Below are 22,624 nucleotides of genomic sequence, written 5' to 3'. Positions count from 1 at the left end.
AGCTCACTCTTGCAACTGTCTTCTTTTCTCCCATTCTGCCGCTTTTTCATTTTTCTCTTCCTCTGTCTTTCCCATATGTGTCTGTTGCTCGCAGCAAATGCTTGGGCAGAAGAATAAGCGCCGGCCCTCAAAAATAAGAGCCGGTGCTCAGCACTAGAAACAACAAGCACAAATTAAGCACTGGTCGCTGCTTGAGTAGGGTTTCACCCCTTCACCAAGTAACCCAATTTCATACACTGAGTTATATGGAGATGCCCAAAAAGATCTTACTGAGCACATTTCTAGAATAGCCCAAAGACCTGATGTACTACAACATTTGATATGCACTTGCTGTATTGTTGACCTACATGTTTCCTTATTTGTTGGACAAATTCTGAGCCTGAGTGTCTCTGACAGTAGAACACGCACCTTATAAGAGCATGCTGGTGGTGTCTGAGTGCAGACTGAGGGACGAGGACCAGCCAAGGGGAGTGTAAGAACCAAAAGGGTGACTGAAAATAGGCTGAGGCCCTACCCTCTTGAAAGCATATTGGTGGAACCTGAAAGCGGACCAAGAGCTCTGAGGGTCAATCAGAACAGTTTGGAATTGGCTAAGGGTGGTGGCAGTTTGAGGGTCTCAGAGAGCACACTCATGAAATCTGAGTTCATGCTAAAGTATATGAGGACACAGTAAGGGCCTCTGGGAGTAGTTCTGGGTTTTCTAGTGGTGTCAGAGGACAGACTGAAGGACAGCTGGGGCTATGCAAAGGTCAAATGAAGGTGTACAAGGGGTAGGCTGAGGACCTGCTGGGGAGTGTTGGTTGTTGTGAGATTGTACTGAGGTTTTCTGAAAGAAGCATGAGGGTGTTTAAAGACAGGCTAATGGTCTCAGAGGGACAAATTGTGGGGTTTAATGACCAGAACAGTTGAAGAGATGTGCCGTACCTCAAAGTAGTCTTATGTCTATTTCTTTAGTGCTTTGTGCATGAATGCTGTGCAGTGTTATCAGTTCCAGGGTCAAGGCATGGGCATAAGGGAGAGCAAGACATGCATTCAGAGTGTGGTTGAAAGGAGCACAATGAACACACGATTGGCCAGTCTAAAAAGGCAAGCAGGCCAAAGAGCATGGGCCTGTCTTAAATAATGAGTCATGCCTCAGATGGCCAATAATATAATGAGATTTGAACTTGCTCCAGGTATAGGTCTAATGCTGTTGAATGATATTGCAGACTTTCTTTGTATTCCTTTCTGGAGCTGTTTCTATCTCTGGGACTGGTTTTGGTCCTTGGTTTGACAGGTTCTAGGTCCCTCATGCTTCGGCTCAAGCTGAAGATCTGGCTATTCGTGTAAGCACGTCCGGGACCACAAACCTCCACACCTGCCCAACCACCTGGATTCCCTCCAAGGGGTTTAGTTCGCTATAAAAATTAATATAACATAGTAAGTGTAGACTAACTAATGAAAAATGTAATTGGCACTACTCACAATAGTGTTGTTCATCAGGCACATCATTCACAGAAACCAGCCTTTGCCTGTTCAGAAGAATGGACACAAACCAATCTTTGCAAAGACACCCCTTGTTCACGATACAGCTGCTTGTATTCTGACCTAAAGGCCCAATAGCAATTCACATTTTGCTCTTTGCATGCAGCACACAGTGCTTGAAATGTGCCGGTGCTAGACACCAGAATTTATGGCTGGGATCGAGGACAATTTGTATCACACTTTCCAGCTGCTGTGTTTACAGCATAAGCCTCACATTCTCATGCGGTCCTCATTACAATCTTTTCACTTATGTATAATTGGCGTGAAAGCTGGAATTCAAACCTCGCCTTCTGGTTCTAATGCCATTTACTGAACAACTATACAAAGTTTATGTAACATGGCCATGCTCCCCCCTAATTTGCTTAGGTAAATACCCAGTGGTTATATGTTTCTTTTAAACCACACATTTCAGATCAGGGCGCGAGCCGACGACTAAGATGGCCGCCTGATAACGGAGCTCCGCGCCTCATCGGACAAATCTTTACCGCCGGAGCCGTTTTTTTTCTTCTATTTAATGTCGTTCCTCTGAAAACAACCATGGGATGTTTTGGTGAGCATTTTCATCGTTTTTTGGGCTGCCTAGCATATTTCCTGACTCTTTAATTACATTTTCTTATTTCTCCTCATGAATGCGGCCATTTTGACTAGCTTTGCTCACCATTACATTATACTTTTTTTGAATATTTGACTTTCTTTTTTGCGCAAGCCTGTTTTTTTGTTTTTTTTTGCTGTTTCGCTAACATATTTTTGGAGTTCCTGTGTCCCTTGCTTTCTTATTGAAGGTCTTTTATTTTTATATGGGCAAACTAAAGAAAATAAAAGCTCTGTTGCATCAGTCCTCCTCAGCTGACAAACTTTCGCACTTTTTTCAATTGGACACTTCTGCTGCAGCGTCTTCCTCTTCTATCTCAAAGATGTCTTCCTCATCTTCTTCTTCGCCTAAAGTTCCTCAGCATATTTCTGCATCCACTCATAAGAGAGTCAAACAGGACCCACCTTCACCAGTAAAATCTCCCTCGCCGATCTCTCTTGAACTTGTGCTTGACAAAATACGTGCATTGCGTCCCTTTATTGAAGAAACTAATTCTCTGATACAAAATCTTGATTCTAAGTGGTCTCAAATGGAAGTGGAGTCTCTGCTTTGGAACAAAGAGTCAGCGACGTGCAGGATGAAACACATAAAATTATTAGTTTGGAGAACGAAGTGGCAACTTTGAAGACTCTTACGGAGGATTTGGAAAACAGAAATAGGCGCAATAATCTTCGCCTTTATGGATTACCGGAGGGTCTTGAAGGGAGTGACCCAATTTCATTTTTCACCTCATTCTTTCCACAGTTGGTGGATCTACCATCTTCTACAGTATTAAACATCCAAAGAGTGCACCGCATTGGTCATCGTTCTCCGCATTCCTCCACATCTAAACCAAGAGGCGTGATTATTTTCTTTCTTGAATTCACGGACTTATTGAGAATTCTTAACGCAGCGAAAACCAAAAAACAAATTTCTTGGCAGCGAAGTAAAATCTTCATTTCACAGGATGTGTCCAAAGCTACAGCAGACAGGAGGAAAGAGTTTTTGGATCTTCGTCCACAGCTTCATGACTTGGGAGCTCGTTTTGGATTATTTCATCCATGTTTGTTCAAAGTGACATATCAAAACAAGACCACTTAATTTACCTCTCCTGCAGTTCTTCGTGATTTTCTACTAATACACTCTACAAATTCTATGGAAACAGCTGGTCCTTCTACACGTTGACTATATACGTTTCTTAATTTATTATGCCCTTTCACTATTATTGCGATAGAATTGAAGGTCCTTTATATGCAGTTTATTCAGTATACTATATTGATGTGACTACAGACCTTTTTTTGTTAATGCATTGTTTTCTTTTCACAGGTTCCTGGTGTTCTATAATCATTATTTTTGCTTGTAACCTTTGTCCGTTGATGCGTTCCGTTCCCTTGCTGTGCCGTCTTCAGTCTGTGCTGTCACCACCCCTCCCCTATTGTTCATTCCTCCTCAGGTATGTTTTTGCAGTCGTCTTTATTTGACATGTACTGTCTCTTCTTTTTTTCTTGACTACTTTCCATCCTTTTTCCTGCTGTTTTCCCTTTACTCTTCTCTCCTTTTGTTTTTTCTGTTTTCTTTTCCCATATATGTATTTTCAGTTATTTATGGTACAAGGCCTTTCGTGTACATATATGGTTATGTGACGTAAATTCAGGGTTGTTTCTTGGAATGTCAAAGGTTTTATTAATCCAATCAAAAGGCAGAGAATTTTATCCCACTTATCTACATATAATCCAGACTTGGTTCTTCTACAGGAGACCCATTTGACGGACTCTGCAGCTATGAAACTTAAAAAAGGCTGGGTGGGCAATGTTTTTACTTCACCTTCGTCTACAAAGAAAAATGGTGTAATTGTGCTTTGCCATAAAAAATTATCAGTTAATGTTATTTCACAAGACTCGGATTCTGATGGTAGGTGGCTCTTTGTGAGGCTTAGTATTAATGGGACTACAATGACTATTGGTAATCTTTATGGTCCAAATAATTCAGATGATCTTTTCTGGCCCACTATCACTAAACAATGTTTGCATTATAATGATGATTTTCTTCTTATTGGAGGGGATTGCAATCAAATTCTTGATCCCTTTATAGATAGGCAATCTGTAATTAAATTTTCTCCCCATAAAATGCATAAACAATTTAAGGCATTTTTCTCACAATGTAATTTAATTGACTCATGGAGTACTTGCAATCCTGATAATAGGGATTTTTCATTTTATTCTCCACCACATGGCTCCTTATCTAGACTTGAACATATTTTTGTTTCTAAATCATTATCCCAAAATCTTATTAACTCCTCCATTGAACCTATGGTAGTATCTGATCATACCCCAGTCATTACAGATTTTGACTTGCTCCTGGTGCATCCCAGGTCCAATAGGTGGCGATTTAATAATTCTTTATTACTGGACTCTAAATTTTCCACTTCCTTTGTTGCCTTTGCAGACATTTTTTTTTTATTTAATGAAGATTCTCACGTTTCTCCACAATTGTTATGGGATTCGTTTAAGGCTGCGGCTCGTGGTCATATAATAAATGTTGTCGCTAATAAAAAAAAATCTTTCAATGCCCAGCATCAAGCACTACTTCTCAAAATTAAACGCTTAGAACATCAGTACTATTCTTCCTCCTCCAATTTTAATATACAAGAACTTTTTCAGGCAAAACTGCAATTTAACAAAATCTCAACTGATAATGCTTCCTCTTTTCTTCTACGTAGTAGTGCTCGTTATTATGGAGGTCGGAATAGAGCGGGGAAGCTTCTGGCTAATTATTTAAAAGTTCGAAAGCAACGCCATAATGTGAAGTCTATAGTTTCAGATACTGGTGAGTCCCTTTTAAGGATGAAGATATTTTAGCTGAATTTATTAATTATTACCAGACACTTTATACTCCTGAGTCAGTCCTGACCCCCTTACAGATTGATGATTATTTAAAGAATATTCCAAACCCTAATAAGACACTGATTGATGCTACTTCACTTTAAGTAGATATTACTTCGTTAGAAATTTTTTAAGCCCTTCAGTCTCTAAAAAAAGGGAAAACCCATGGTCCGGATGGATTTACAGTGGAATTTTTTTTTACATTTTTCTGACCTGTTACTTCCTAAACTTTTTCAACTTTTCCAATTCTTCATAGATTATGGTTTTACAGGGGGCACATTTCAGGAAGCTTCGATTTGCCTAATTCCAAAGGACGTTAAGGATCATACTTTTTGTAAAACGTTTAGATCAATCTCTCTTCTTAATACAGATTATAAAATCTTTGCTAAATTATTAGCCCTACGTCTTGATACCCTTTTACCTGCGATGATAAGTAAGGAACAAACGGGTTTAGTCAAAGGTAGACTTGCTTCTGACAATTCTAGAACATTCTTTAATGTACTCAGCAAGGCTCCCGCTCTGTCGTATTCTCTAGCGGCAATTTCCATAGATGCTGAGAAAGCATTCGACCGGTTAGACTGGTCTTTTCTATTAAAAGCTTTAGCCTGGCATGGTTTAGGGCCTCATTTAATTTAATTTATCTCTTTGCTTTATCAATCTCCAATGGCATTGATATCGGTAAATGGAAAATTGTCTAAATATTTTGTATTACGCCGAGGTGTACGTCAAGGGTGTCCACTCTCTCCACTCCTATTTATTCTAGCTCTTGAGCCCTTTCCATCCAGTATTAGAAATAACATTAAAATTGAAGGTTTCCAGTATGGCGAGAAACATTTAAAATTAACGGCATATGCAGATGATATACTTTGGAAAATTGAGGGTTTTTCCTTGATTTCAGGTTATAAGATAAATTCAGATAAAACTGAAATCCTCCCTTTAACAAAATGTTGTTTTAAAGCATTGTTTGATGTCACTGGTTTTCACTGGAATTCTTCCAAGATTAAATATTTAGGTATTTGGTTCACTTCATCCATTAAAAAGTCAATTGAAGTAAATATTTCAGAGGCTTTAGAGAAAGTTGATAGATCGATTCTGGCTTGGAATCCCTTATTTTTATCTTGGTGGGGTCGTCTTGATTCCATTAAAATGATGATTTCTCCTAACATATTATATAACCGCTTCCTTTACCTGGTACCTTTTTTACACAATTGGACTCCAAATTGTCTAAATTCCTCTGGAACAATAAGAAATCTAGATTTTCTCTTAGTCATCTTCGCCATTCTAAACAGGAGGGAGGAGTCAATTTCCCTGATTTTAGATTGTATCACAAATCCTTTTGTCTGCGCCAAGCTTCTAGGTGGGTCTCCCTGTTACACTCTAGGTTTACTCCATTATGGTTGGATATTGAGTGTTCTTTTCTTTTACCTTTTTCCCCTAGTGAGGTGGTATCCTTTTCCTATAATATTTCACTTATCTCCTCTCTGCTTCTTAAACATACTTGCTCTCATCTGCGTTCTCACTATTTACCTCCTTCGGTTTCTCACTCCTCTTTTCTGAATTCCTCTATTTGGCATAATTGTCTTATCACTATTAATAAAAAAACCTTATTTTGGAAATCCTGGCGACAGAGAAATATAATTTGGGTCAAGGATTTATTCTCCAATAATACTCCACTTTCTTTTTCACAATTCCAACTTCTATTTCATTGTCCCAATTCATTTATGCCTAAATATCTTCTTCTTATTAATATTATTCTTGATGTACTTTTTTCTTGCCTTCCCCTTCTTCTTCTTCTTCGGAATTACCCTTTTCTTTGTCCTCCTTTCTTATCTCATATCCTAAGGCATCAAATATCTATAAACTTTTTCAGTCTCCTGTTTTGACGCGTCCTAAATCTAAAATTGAATCCCAATGGGAATTGGATTTGGGATGGACCTGGACTGTTTCCTTTTGGAATAAGGTGTGGCATCGATCTTATAAAATATCCAGATCAGCTTCTACCACACAATCACTTTTCTTTCTTTATCACAGACTTTATTTTACCCCTTCTACTATAGCAACATTTTCTGTAACCTCCACTCCAAGTTGCTGGTCCTGCAATAGCCCAAAGGGAGATCTTATGCATATCCTTTTTGAATGTCCTCCTACTGTCTCTTTTTGGAGAAAAGTTTGGTGTCAGCTTACCTGCATTTTTCATTTGCAATCCCAATTATCTCCGCTGGTGCTTTTTTTAGGTAGTCTCTCTGCTGACATTGTTTCAGATGATGATAATTTAAAATTGTTGGATCTCGTGTTAGCTTTGGCCTTTCAACAAGTTACTCTCAATTGGAAAAATTCATCCAATATTTCCTATAAAGCTTGGTGGAATAATGTTTGTCACTACCATACATTAGATATTGCTTTTACCTCTTTATGCTGCCCTTCCATAAATAGAGATTTGTACTGGTTACCTTTGACTAATTATCTTAATGCTGTTGCTTGTAATTCTACTAATTGTACATTATCTGAGAATTTTAAGCCACCATGAATTCTTTATTTTCTCTGTTCTTGAGTGAATTTTAACTTAGCTTACATTTATGCTTTTTTGAATATTACTTTCTTATATTTAACTGTTGAAGTTCCTATGCACTTTTCGCATTGTAAATGGTCTTGTCCCATTTCCTTGTTTCCTCCCCTTTTTTTTAGACTTTAAAATGTTAAACAGCTTTTAAAACTTGTTTTAAAATTATATCATTATCATTATGATAGATATCTTGTATTGTTAGTATATAATCCATATGTATTTTGATTTTAATAAAGCTGATTTATCTTTAAAAAAAAAACACCACACATTTCATTTTGTATGCCCTCCTAATGCTATGTGTTTTGTCTTATTCCTGCCTTTTAGCCCCCTCAGGGCGCATTGTTGCTTAAAGCTTCACATGTACTTTACAATGTACAAATAATGTTTGCTTTTTCATATATATGCGTTTGCAGTATGGTATTTTATTATATTTTGGTAGGCTATTTCTAGTTCACATGTTACATAATCATAAGAAGTGATATTTTAAAAAGGATAATGGCTTTAACCATGTGTGGAAATGAATTCACATGCTTCTATTATCACTTCACATCATAGATCACAGGGTTGATGTTTCTCAAAATAAGGCTGACAAATAATATATAAAGTGTGTTTAGGTGTTTCTTATGGAAGAAGGAGGTTCAGACATTCCCAGGGGAAAAGCTATGACAAAGAGTCTGTGATAGGATATCACTTTATTGCCTATATCCTTGCTCTCTAAGGTACAGTAACGTAACAGAGATGAAGACTGACCATGCCACAGTCTGCCAGCAGACTGAAGAAACAAAAGAAATGAGTATGTCTGCATGTGAGCCATCTAGGAAGCAGTTTTTTGGCATAATTTTGATGCTAATGTAGACATTAGGTAGTGTTAGGGGGAAGGGATTACAGCAAGGATTATCACATATTATGTTGTCACTTTTCACATTTCTTAAGCTCTGTGCTTGTTTATAATAACCATAATATTTGTATCTGCAACTACGCTTTTGCAAATATCCGGCATCAAAACTGAGCTTTAATATTTTAAATAAAGCCTATAAAAATAATAGTTCACAATTTTACGTGTGGGTATCGTTTGGGGGAAAATGTTGCATTAACATTCTAGAATATAAATGCATTTCTGAAAGACTCTGGCAGGATCTGATAGTTACCCAATATGCATTATCTCCAGGAAAATTAGGGAGCTGCGTGGTCACAGCCTGTTTCTTCCACTCAAGCTGGTAAGTGGGTACATACCTGTGCTTGTCTAAGGATCAAGAAAAATCACTATGGATTGTGAAATTACACATTCAGTTCCTTAGCATATGAAGCCTCCCTTTAAACAGTGCAAAAGTGTCGTAGATTGATCTTCTCTTCTTTTCTATTCTTGGGGATTTCTAGGGCGCATGGCTACACAGGAGGGCCTCCCAGCGCTGAGACAGCTGACTGGTTACTTATTAATGCTGATCACGAAAGCTTAAAAAGAGCTGTTTTCAGCTGTTTCCTGAATTTTGGTTCTGACTCGGTTTTCCTTATATGGTGAGGGAGAGCATTCCAGCACTTGGGAACTGGGAAAGCGAAGGACTGTCCTCCACTCCTAGTTTTCAGAATCCTGGGTACTATGAACAGTTGCTGGCTGGTGAAGTGCAGCAATCTGGTGGGGTTGTAATGGGTAAGTAGTTTTTAAATCAGTCCGGAACGCTTTTTATACATGGCTGGAGAGGCCAGGCAAAGTGCCATGAAATTAATCATTTTAAGTACTGGCAGCCAGTGCAGGCTTACTAGGGCTACGGTTGCAGAATGGCATTTAGGGATTCTCAACAATATACAAACTATAGTATTCTGAGTGACCTCGAGTTTTTTATGACTGATATGGGACTTCCCAGGCACAGGGAGATCCCATAGTTAAGTTGTGATATGACAAGACCTTGAATCTCTACCCTGTACGAGGGTTCATGTAGCCATCTCAGCAACTTTCTCAGAGTCCTTAGCATGACAACATATTTTGCAGCTAATGTTTTTACTTGAGTTGTCATAGAAAGCTTATTGTCAAGCCAGAATCCCACACTCTTGACCTCGGATTTAGGGGTGGGTTGACTGACAAGAGGGTCAGGCCCGTTCCACTTCATCATCCTGGCAGGGTTGTTTCCCACCACCATCACCTCAGTTTTCTCCCCATTTAATTTCAAACTGCTTGCTGCCATCCAGTCTACAACCTGCTTGAGGCAAATGGACGTCCTGTCTGTTTGATAGGAGAGGAAGATCATAATCTGTGTGTCATCAGCATAAGGTATTGAGGAGAAACCTTATAATTCTGCCAACAAGAAAACATAGATTGAACAAGGTGGTGCTTAGTGATGAACCTTGCGGGCCCCACAATATAAAGAGTGAATTTCTGACAGTGTCACTTCCTCGCAGACTTAGAAAGTTCTACTTTGGAGGTAGGATGTAAACCTAAGTGCCATACCAGCTATGCCAACTTCTTTCAGCTTTTTGACTAGCACTGGGTGGCAGACGGTGTTGAAAGCCGCCCCAAGGTCCAAAAGAATCAGGGCTGCAGACCCACCCTGATCCAGAATGGTTGTAAGTTCCTCCGTGGCTGCAAGCAGGGCTGTTTCAGTGCAGCTACTTGGTCTTAAGCCAGTCTGAGAAGGATGTAATATGCAATGTTTCTCTAGATATAACAATAGATTCTTATTGACAAACTTTTCTAGAATTTCATTGGGTCCTGTAAGGAGGGAGATCGGTCTGTAATTTTCACATTTTAGGGGGTCAGCTGATGGCTTAACAACGGCGTGTTTCCATGCTGATTGGACGGTCCCAGAGTTAAGAAAGCAATCGAACATGTCTGTCAGTATAGGAATTACTGCTTTCCTACCTCTTAGCACAAGGTCAGGGGGGCAAGACCCTGAGGAAAGCCTAATTTGAAAGATTTAAGCAACTCTTCTGTATCTTCCTGTGTGATTTCCAGAAACGTGCTTAATTTCCCATACTGTAATTGTGGGGACTTAAAAGCTTCTTCATCTCCTCCTAGTGTGAGGAGGATATTATTAGCCTTCTCCAGAAAGACGTTGGTGAGCATATTATACCCCAACTCTGATGGGAGGGGGTGGCAGATGTGCTATTTGCGGGTTTCATCAGCCAGCTTACCAGGCTGACCAATTCTTTGGAGAAGTTCGCTGCATTATTAATCTTACAGGCAAAGTAGTTGACTCTAGCCCTCCTGATGGCGTAACAGTATTTCTTACTGACTTCTTATAGTTCTCTTTTCTCCTCTCGTAATTTTTCATCCATGCCCTTTCTGGTTTTTCAATTCTTTTTTCAGGTCTGAGAGTTCAGACAGTTCACTGGAGTATGTGATTTCTTTCTTCCATCAGGGTCACAGTACAACATAGTGCACAAGAACAAGTTGTGCAAATAAACATAAATGAAACCAAAGTACAAGTGTCATGAAAAAGCGAATGTGCAATGGAGTGGAGCAGTGGAAAAATATAGGACTAGGAGGCAGATTTAGGAAAAGTGGCGCTCTACCCAGTGCAGCACCACTTTCCTTGCACCCCTTAGCGCTGCCCTAAAGACTCCATGGGGGTCATTCAGACCCCGGCGGGCGGCGGGAGCCGCCCGCCTGGAGGGAACCGCCATATGGCCGCTCCGCGGTCAAAAGACCGCGGAGGCCATTCTGGCTTTCCGGCTGGGCTGGCGGGCGACCGCCTGAAGGCCGCTCGCCAGCCCAGCGGGAAACCCCTTCCCACGAGGAAGCCGGCTCCGAATGGAGCCGGCGGAGTGGGAAGGTGCGACGGGTGCAGTTGCACCCGTCGCGAATTCCAGTGTCTGCTGAGCAGACACTGGAATTCAAAGTGGGGCCCTCTTACGGGGGCCCCTGCAGTGCCCATGCCATTGGCATGGGCACTGCAGGGGCCCCCAGGGGCCCCACGACACCCCTCACCGCCATCCTGTTCCTGGCGGTCGGAACTGGCAGGAACAGGATGGCGGTGAGGGGGTCGGAATCCCCCATGGCGGCGCAGCAAGCTGCGCCGCCATGGGGGATTCCCAGGGCAGCGGAAAACCGGCGGGAGACCGCCGGTTTTCCTGGTCTGACCGCGGCCAAACCGCCGCGGTCAGAATGCCCTGCGGGGCACCGCCAGGCTGTTGGCGGTGCTCCCGCATCCCCGGCCCCGTCGGAATGACCCCCCATGTGTGCGTAGTATTTAAAATACGGCGCACCATAGCGGAGGGTAGGCGGCAATAGCATCAGAATTTTTTATGCTATTGATTTACTGTTCAGAGTTAGCCCCAATATTTTGGCGCTAACCCTGAACAGTACATAGTGGCCCATTGTAACCAATGGTGTGCCCCCTTTTAACGCCTGCTTTGAGCAGGTGTTAAAAATGCCGAAAAAAATGATGCAAAAAAATATTTTAGATTTCTTTGTGCCATTTTTCCGACCCCCTCACAAATGGGGGAATGCTCCCCTTGCGTATATTATGCTTGGCGCAGGCATAATGTGGCGCAAGGGGTTACAAAGTGGCGCAATGCATGTATTGTGTCACTTTGTAAATATGGCGTGGCATTTTTGCCATAATATTGCCACATTACCATAAAAAAATTATGCTAATATGGCAATATATGCCGCAAGGGGCTTTTAAATCTGCCCCTAGGAATTCTATGGGGCCATGGTTCGAAGCTCTTTTTTGCCTTATGTCTTTTTCACATTCATATTGAAGAAACACATTCAGTTATTTATTTCATGAATGCTTTAGATCTGAACGTGTTCTGTTAGCTTTGCCATCTCATTGACAATCGCATTTTTAAAGACAATGGGAGAGTGTAACTCTGGACCGCGGTTGTCGATGAAGAGCCCTGCATGTTTCACTGCGACACAGCACCCTTCCCTTAAAGGGTGTCTATGTTTCTATTTTTCCCATTTCTGCCCCTTTCATTGCTCACGTGTGCAAAAAAGAGTAACAATTTCATGCACAGATATGAAACAGGGCGAGAAGCAAATACAGCTTCACATGTTCAACTGAAAGTGAATAATGATTTATGAAATAAATGAAGACATAAATTTGTTCTGAAGGGGGGAATACTTTTTTTTTTCTTTCCTCTGCATCAGTTATGGTGCACAATTGTATCTACAATACTCCAGTTAGAAGCAGTGTTTCTTTTCTTTTCTTCAACTGGCCCATATTTCAAAATATGGGTGAGGATTTACATCTCTGCCGGAATGTATTTTTATGTTTGTTCCCTATTCACCAACATTTACAGTAGTATTCCTGGAAAGATTTGCCAGGTGTATGTTTCCAAACAGACTACTGGGATTGTGATGTAACTATTCCAAGGACACCTATTCCATGCTAATAGCTTTCTCCGTAGTAGATAAGTCCACACATGTCGAATGAAGCCTCCTATGCAAATGCACATTTTTTTCTCTACAAGGAAACATTTTCCCTTGCTGAGAATTCCTTCCCCCTACATTCCCATGAATTCTGGGAGTGATTTGTTTCTTTTTCTGTCCTCGAAGGAGGCTAAATAAAATTTAGAGTGAACATTTCAGGGTGAAAAGAAGTTGGAGCAGAGTTTGAAAATGTCTACAAACATAGGTTTTGTGGATGCTGCCAAGCTTCCAAGTCAAACCACACCTTCAAATACCTACTTCCCACACCTTGATTGGGATTTACTTCTGCAGATGTATATGCACTTATAGCAGATAAATCTGCAGTACCGAATGCAATTACACCCACCAGGAGTACCCGTTTAAATTCCTACCTTTTTTAAACGGGTTATATTGGTCAGAAACATATATTTACGACCACATTTAGGTTTGTGAATAGACCCCTAGTTCGTGGATGCATGTGGCGTAAAGTGACCAGATGGCAACAAAAAATCAGCCTCTCTAGTAAAGAGAGCTGTGTTTCAAGCCTGCCTATGTCAGAGGGAGTAGGAAAAGCTATGGTTCTGTTTCTTCAACCCTCTCCCCTCCTCAAGGCACAAATCCTGTAGAAGAAAAATGGCTACTAACTGTGAGTCTTTGGTGAAAATAACAAATTATTGTTTGGGGACAAACATCTTCACTAAAAATCAATGTCTATTTTTGGGACAAAGTACTGTTTTTGCTAGGGGAACCGAGCTTATATATTCAAAAGGAAACTTTTTGAGTTTCAGAAACTTGCAGGTTGATGTTTCAGACAAAATTATTATGTTTCAGAATTATATTTAAAGCTGATATTTGATAGCTATTTCAGCAGATTTTAAGGTGCTTGTTGCTCATTTTGGTTAAGTGGCATTACTAACTGCTATGGCTGTTTTTCAATACCTTCTGTGAAGTCTTAAATTATTTGTATTGGAAAAACTTTTTATATTGCCCTCTGGCAAAACAAGTTAGAACCAGAGGCCGTCCCTGCTCTTAATTTCTGTCTTCATCTGTCTAAATTTAATGCTTTAACTGGCACTAAGCTCTGCGCAGATCCATCGTAAAACAGCCCCTGGTGGCGAACAATAACTCTAATAATATGGGTATTCAAAATACCCTTTCCAAAGGCAATGAAGCATCTCACAAACTCAGCAGAAAACCTGGTTGCCAAAGAGGTAACTTGAAGTGGGCTGGGTGAACCTCTACCCAAGGCAGTGGTGGCTACACCTTCTGGGATTAGTGAGCAGCTAGTCATCAATGTCAGTCTAAGATAGATTTCACATGTACCAGGCATGTCACCTGGGCCTCATGTGCTTAGAAGAAAGGTGTGAGAAATTGGGTTGTTGGTTCACTGAGGTGTGAGCCCTCGTCAAGCATTAGCCTAAATCCCTTGCAGGTTAAACCACAAAAGTCACTTAATTAACATGTGCTTAGCCCTAGGTAGCTTGGCATGAGAAGCTCTCAGACTTAACTTAGAGGCAATGTGAAAATAATAAAGTAATAAAGTGGAAACACAACACAAGAAAAAACATTCTCAAGTCAATTTAGAAAAATAGAGCAAAGTTAAATTAATTGACACCAGGAAGACAAAAATCCAATCAGTAGAACCGGTGTTATGAATTTTTGAAGTCTGAGGTTCAAAATAGCATCTAAAAGATAAAAGTGCCAATCACATACATCTGGTCACGCCAGATAGGGTCAAGTCGAAAGTTGAGGCCAACTGTGACAAGTGCTGTTCTAAGACAAGAAGTGGATAGGGTCTTGTCAGCACTTACATTCTGACTTAGAACAATTTCTGAAGAAAAGTGTCTGAGAAGGTAAAAGGTAGAAATTGAGCACGGCAAGGCTGCAGGGTTGTCCAAGGGAGTGCTTAGTCGACAGATGGCCGTGGAGCAAAGCTGCGGTGATGATTATTACCTTTGGACTTGGTCACCAAAATGGAAGTTGAAAATTTCCAGTGGGACGAAGCCGAAGGCTGTAGCCGAAGACAGTTCTACGAGGTCAGATACCCCTTTGGCAAAGAACTGCTGAAACAGATTTGCTGCTGCGAAGAATGCAGCGGGAGAAGCTGCAAAGTCAATCTGACCAACAATGCAGTTCGGGTGTATAGGTGAGCAGGTTGGTCCCAGTCTCCTCCTGGTTCTCAGAGCACTTTTTGTCAAAAGGTTTGCAAAATGGCTATCTGGGCACCTTTTAGCACCACAGCAAATGGTCTAGGAGTGATTAGAGAACTCTTGGGAGTTCAGGACTCACTCATGCTGGGTCCAAGTGCGGGTTCACGTTAGTGGGAGCCTGTTATGTCCTGGTGGCTCTGAACAGGAGGCCAGCAAACTAGCCCTTGGAGTCATCTCTATTTGTCCTGGGTGCAGATGTAGATGCAGGGCTCAACAGCAGGGCTGGCCTCTGGGGTTTAAGGCAGACTCCATGCAGCAAAGCAGTCCTTACAGGTACAGCAGCAGTCTGGTAGAGTGTACAGCAGGTCACAGCACCAGGCAGTCCACTGGGAGTCCTTCCATAGGTCCAGTAGTGAACTGCAGTCTGGGTCTGAGAGTCCTATTTTTATACCCCGGTTCCCTGATCGTAGAAAGTGGGAGAAGTTTATGGAAATGTTCTTTGAAGTTATTGTAATGTCCTGATTCCCCTGCCCAGCTCCAAGCTGGCTGCAGAGATCAGACACGGTTGTTAGGCCAATTGGAGGAGACGGGACATAGCCTATTCAGATGCAAGTAGGGCTCTGCTCAGCTCCACCAACCCCATCCTGGCAATTGACGGCCCACTGAGGCACAGCTAATCCAACTATTGTGTGACTGTCTGGGACAAATTCACAAAGTCTGTCAGCTATACCCAGTCATGTGACCAAAGACAAGGTGCAGGCAGAAAGGTCTAAGGGTAGGAAAATGTAAACTCTCTAAAAGCAGCATTTTGAAAATTGCCATGAAAAATCAGACTTTACCATGAAAGAGAATTTATAAATACAATTCCATAGGTACCAAACATGACATATCTACTTCACTCAATTAGGAATTACAGCTTATTCAATGTAATAAGTACTCCCCAACGTTATCCTGTAGGAGGGGTATGATTCACAATAGTGAAACATGAATTTGGGAGTTTTTCACCACCAGAACATGTAAAACTTAAAAGTACATGTTCCACCTTTTAATTACACAGCATCCTATCCTAGGGACTAGCTAGAGTCCATTATAGGAGTGACATATGTATTAATGGGGAGTTTAAGGCTTGGAAAGGGGGTTTAAACACTAAGTTGGCATCGCTGTGTGACACTGCATTCAGGCTGCAATGGCAGGTCTGGGACAAGTTTTAGAGTGCATTTAATTTACAGGCCCTGGGTATATGGTAAACCAGTTTTCAAGGGACTTACAAGTTAATTACATTTTTTAATTGAGTATAAACCAATTTGACCATGCTTCGTGGAGACAGCACAAACACTTTAGCACTGGTTAACAGTGGTATAGTGCACAGAGTCCTAATTCCCGCAAAAACTAATTCAGCAAGAAGAGGAGGCAAAAGGCAAATAGGTTGGGGGTGACTCTGCAGTAAGGGCCATATCCAACACAATGAAACTGAATCAAGAACAGAAACAGCAAGTTCCTCCTAAACAGCCCTGGGTCAAGGAGTAGACTCCCAGGGGGCAAGGACTAGAGACCTCAAGCGTATTAGACTATTGACAGATAAGACATCCATCTGCGATCTGCTAGTGTGGGTGCACAGCTAGCTAATTGGGAGTCTTCAAAAAGATATCTCAAGTTGACAGAACTCTATATGAAGTAAGCAAACCTGAAAACTCACATTTGCAGTCAATTAACAGTCTCCACCAAATCAAAATCTGGGAGTTATCCAACCACAGTCTGTTAATACTGCAACCAACACAGATTTACCTGTATTACAAAGGAGAAAGCTTCTTGTCACAATGTGCTATTCAAACAAATCCAACTGATATATTCAAAGTGTAATGTGGGAAAGAAAGGGATCTGATCCATGCAATGTGGTGGCAACTAAAGATGTCCCCTCAGGAAAGAGAACATCTAGTGAAGCATAAATGTCCAGCTATTCAGGTATCTGGCACGTGGGGTAGAGCCACAATCTCTGGCTGAGCTGATCCTGAGCTCTATATCGGCCTAAGTGCGTGGTAGAGCCACCAGTCCTATCTTGAAGAGAGGACTACATTTCCTCCATCACCCTTTGGCCCATTCTATTACCCTACTTCGGCCCCCACTCTCTCGCCCTGCTTTGGCTGCTGAGAGGTAGGGACTCCTAGATTCCCTGAAGAGCCTTCGAAACACTGAATCCACAGAGGAGGCAGGGTCGCTCCTTCACCTTCTAAAAACTGTCCTAAAATAACTTGTGACGTGACGCCTCAAGAAGAACATCACATATCAAGGGAAGAGGCTCCAATCACACTGTGTTTGAGCACACGGTAAATAGGAGGACCATCAATCTGGGATCCCCCTCTTCCTCCCCAACAACCCAGGATCTTGCCTATCTAGCACAGCAACAAAAAAAGGACTAGAGGGTTCTGGGTGCTCATCACTTTCCCCATGCAATTAAATAAAAAAACAATTCATAAGAGGTCGAAGTTCCTTCTCAACCTCTTTGGCTCCCCCACCACTCCACAGAGATAGAAGAGGACTACCTAAACCCAGGCACCTCTCCTTCCACCAGATTGGTGCCAATTTTGGATAGAGCAAGAAAAAGAAGACCACCTGAACCCAGGCTTCTCCCCCACCACTAGGTTGGTGACCATCTTGGAATGGGCTGGCTACAGTCCACTCAAGCAAAGACACTGCTCTGAGCAGCTGAGCTGCACTTCCTTACACTAATTACACTAAAATACATTTCTGAGCGCTTACCCATAACCCTCCTTCTTTAAGAGCAGTCATCACAGCAAAATCATTTGAAATTAGCTTGACACTACCCAAAATTAATCTTCTGGCACAGAAAGTGAAGCTAGGTAATACCTCTGACCTCACTCCTATAAGAATTATGAGTTCCCCCTAAATGTTATTTGATGCAGGTTTCCCCAGTGCCCTCCACCCCTGCACTACCCCATCTTACAACCTCATGGTTATAGCTCCTTCTCTATCGCCATCCCCCCAAACTCTCCACCACAGCAGCTAAGAACTTCAAACACAAATTGATTAAGCACTCCAAACTTTTCATTGCTGACATCTATTACAACGCATGCAAAGCCCTAAAGAGAACAGATTCCATCTTTTACACTACATGTCCTGCAAAATGAAAAACAATCATAATAAAATACCTTCACATAACAAAAACAACTAACATCCCTTATGGTCACTAACTAACCATCTCCAAATCCCCCACGGACAAAGGCAACCTACCATAACTATCTTCAGAAACAGAACTATCATGATACATGCCAATAATGCCAAAATACGCATTTTCAAATACATATTCCCTACACTGAAAAACACATTATCACTGACACAAATCTCTTAACCCCCCTGCCACTCTCCCCCACAGGACAGACTTGACACATAATAAAACATGCACAAGTCACAGCATAAAATCTTCACCCTCCCTCACAACACACCCTGCCCTCACTCCAAACATTACCAAACATGGTGTACCTGGCAGCCCACTGGCCCACACCACTACACTATCCCGTGCTCCCATAAAATGATCTACTTACTTACCAACACTGTCACAAGCTCAGCCCAGATATCCACCTTAGCTTAAAATATGCCAACCTAACAAATCCTCCAACAACCACCCCCCAAACAAACCACACCCGTTCCCTTTCCTCTAAGACCTCTTGAGATATCGACCAAGTTGCTCATGCTCCCAAATCCCACAACCATCTTTCTACAGTCACCAATATGATGAGAACACCACCTCAAAGGGGCCCACACTATTCACTCACTAGTCCCGCAATCAAAAATAGTGGCATCTCTAATCGCACCCCCAGCAACATCTCGAATCCCACTCCCACCAATGTACACTCTCTGACTGTGGACCATCCTCCCCTGCACAATCGAAAGCAAAACACCTGCACTTCCCTGTCATTAAACAGAATGCCTCTGTCCAAAGTTAATGAGTAACTAAATTGCTTGGAAAACCAACTAGAGAAAGTAATACAGGGCCTCAAGAAAATCATATTGAATCTAAACATATTTCTGAATCCTAACTATCATCCTCACCCCCTCCCTACATACAGCAACAAACTGCTCCTTGAATGAGCCAAAACACAGACACAAAGCTGGACCACAAAGCCTCTCAACAACAAAGCTTAAAGGCCTAAAAGAACAAGCACCATGATGTCTCTGAGTGAGGCAATGAAGCTAGCTAAATCCTACAACCTGGAACTTCTTAGAACCACCCCTCTCTAAGATACTGTTCATCACGGGTCTCAGAAGAAACACCACACCAACGAGAACGACCAGACCACCAGGATGCCTCATTAGTATTCCCTTGACATCCTCCGCTCAAGATCGAAACACTGCATAGAAACCAAATGTATGATCATTAACTGCAGATCTGCAACAAAGCATGAAACAGAACTAGTAGAATCCATCTTGAACCACAACATTGACATCTCATTCATCACAGATACATGGCTCTATAAATCCTCATACCCGATCGTGGACACGCTAGTCCCACTGGGATTTTCCAATCATCAAGAAAGACAGGAAGGACCACCATGGTAGAGGCACTGCCATTATACACAAAAATAACATCAACGTGGAGGAAACAGACACTAAAACCTACAACACATTTAAATATCTCACCATCACCAAAAGGATGAAAAACAACATAACCATGAACTACTCTACTACCCACCAGGTAACATACTCTCTTTTGGTGAAGAACTAGCATATCTGATAACACTCTGCTCACTCTCAGACACCAAAAACATCATCCTTGGGAATCTCAGCCTTCACTGGAATGATGAAAGCAATCCCTTAATCCAATCCTTAAATGACCTCTCACTCTTTAAGAACCTCTCCCAGCACTGCAAAGGTCATAACCACAGCAAAGGCGGAACCCTGGATGCTACCATAGCTCAGGAAGAAACAGTAACTATCAACCACAGCCTCCCTGTCGACTAGTTGGATCATCACATCATTCTGTTCCACAGCAACATACCCAACTCACCACCCAACTCACATGCAAAAACCCTTCAATGGGTGAGAAACATAAGACAAATTCCCCTAGGGACCTTGAAGAAAGAATGGGTATACTACTTCATCCATCACAAAACCTCTCCACATTAGAACTCACCACCCATGACAACTCAACAATGCCTTCTATACAGAAACAAGCAGCCCTTCTGAACCAGAAATGGATGAGAAACACACCATTGAGGTCCTGGCTCAATAAAGACCTCAACACTGAAAGACAACAGCTTAGAGCAGCAGAAAGACTCTGATGAATTAATCCATCCACAGCCCACCTAGATCAGCTCAGGAGGGAAGACGGGAATTGCAAAAAACACATCACAAAAGAAAACGTTACCTTCTTCCGCAATACTCTACAGAAGGACAAAAAACACCCTAAAGAGTTTCTCAATATCATCAAACAACCCTCCAAGCCATTGCTAAAAAAACCTCAGGTCTCCAAAGAACGGTGTGACAACTTTGCCCATTTCTTCAATGGTAAAATCTCGAAAATAGAGCTCTCCCTTGTAGAGCCCAACCAGCCATCTAAGGAGATCCTAGATCTATCGGCAGCCTATGACATGGTTGACCACAAGCTTCTCTTGGATTCCCTTCGAAAGAGGATTGGCGTGGAAGGGGTGGTCCTACCTTGGTTCACATCTTTTTTGAAAAACTGTTTTCAACGAGTAAAAATAAGCGGTCTGTTTTCTGACAAAATGACAATTACTCAGGATGTCCCAAAAGGCTCTGTTGTCTCACCTACACTATACATGGAGGCCCTCACAGTCATTTTCTGCCAAGCAAACATCCCCTTTTATCTATACGCAGATGACACCCAGCTGTACTTGGAAATCTCCTCACTAGAGGACATGTACTGACTAAATGTCACCCTCAAAGAAGTAAGTACAACACTGGCTATCTCACAACCACCTAAAACTCAACCAAGATAAGACAGAAATTCTACTCATATCAAAGACAGAGCCATCCCCCCATATGCAAGAATGACTAAACCCCTTAGATGCTCTTAACTGCAATCTCACCCTAGCTGACTCTGCTAAATCTCTAGGAACCACACTGGACCACAAATTTAGCATGAAAGATCATGTAAAGAACAGTGTGAAGAGAGCCTTCTACAACCTGAAGGTTATGAATAAAATCAAACCCTGCATACCTCCAAACGACCTCAAATCTGCCACTCAAATGCTGGTGTTGTCTAGATTAGACTATGGGAACGCCATCCTCACAAGCACTGTGAAATCTTACCTTGCACCCCTTAGCACCACGCTCAACGCAGCTGCCAGAATGGTCATTGGGATAAAAAAATATGACCACATCTTCCCTGCCCTGAAAAACTGAAATGGCTCCCAGTTGAAGCTTGCTACAGCCTCAGAACTACTTATCTCACCCGCAAAGCCCTTCCTATTGGGAAACCAGCCTACCTTGCCTTAAAACTCAAAAGGTAGGACAGTCAAGAAACCTAAGAAGCTCAAACACCTTACTCGTCATTCCGCCTAAAGCCCACAAACCCAAAACCCTGAGACGATCCTTCTCAAGCAATGCCCTTAAAATCTGGAACTCCATTTCAGTACATATAAGGACAAGCCTTCGTTCGTGAGCTTCTAGAGACAACTAAAACATCTCCTCCCCAACCAACACCTAAACTAACAGGAGTTTATTTGACCGTCAAGACATGAACTCAACCTTTAGTATACCCTGTATCCCTCCCCTATTATTTTGCCTCCCTAATACGCGGCCATTGACTTATTTTGATCCCATCTCAGATGTGTGATTATACGAGGTTTTTGTAATGACCATGCACTGATGTAAAGCGCTCTGATACCCTCGGGTCTTGCCAGCGCTATATAAAACTCCTAAATAAATAAATAGCAACTCTTTAAAAGAAAAAGGTGAAACAAAGCTTTCTCTATATGTACTATTGCAGCTGGAGGAATTCTAGTTTTTTCATTCTGCAAAAATTTAGACAAAAAGCAATCTATATATTTAAAAAGGAATTTTGAATATTAATAGGTGACAATTATGGAGTGTAAAATGTTAGGAAACTTTCTCTTTGTTATGACATCTAACCTCCTCCTGCACGATAAAACAATGTACACCATTTTTCAATTACATTGCAAACTTTTTGTTTTGTGTGCTGAAAAGTACATTGGATGCTATCTTTAACTGAGTTACTAAACAAAAGATCTAATTATGTGCTGTTTATAGATTAATTCCAATCAATATTAAATCCATCACACATGTTTTGTGCAATATCTGTTAAGCTGTAAGTATTCAAATATGTCTATACTGAGGATATAATTGGAAGATATGAAATGGTTCAAATACATACCTATAAATGAAAAGATGGCGATTGAATCCCATTTATGTACGATACAGATTAAGGGACCATGCACAAAAACAATATTATGTGACTGAACTTGGTAAAGAAACCATGCCAAAGCCATGCTTTATTCAAATTTCGAAACCTCATGATCAAATGCTTCTTCCACATAAATTGTAATAGCAGGAAAAAGCGATTTAAAAACGGAAGCCATAAAAAGC

Source organism: Pleurodeles waltl, chromosome 1_2, assembly GCF_031143425.1.
Source record: "Pleurodeles waltl isolate 20211129_DDA chromosome 1_2, aPleWal1.hap1.20221129, whole genome shotgun sequence".
NCBI lineage: Eukaryota > Metazoa > Chordata > Amphibia > Caudata > Salamandridae > Pleurodeles > Pleurodeles waltl.
The sequence above is the reverse complement of the archived record's forward strand: the minus strand, read 5'-3'. Positions refer to the sequence as shown.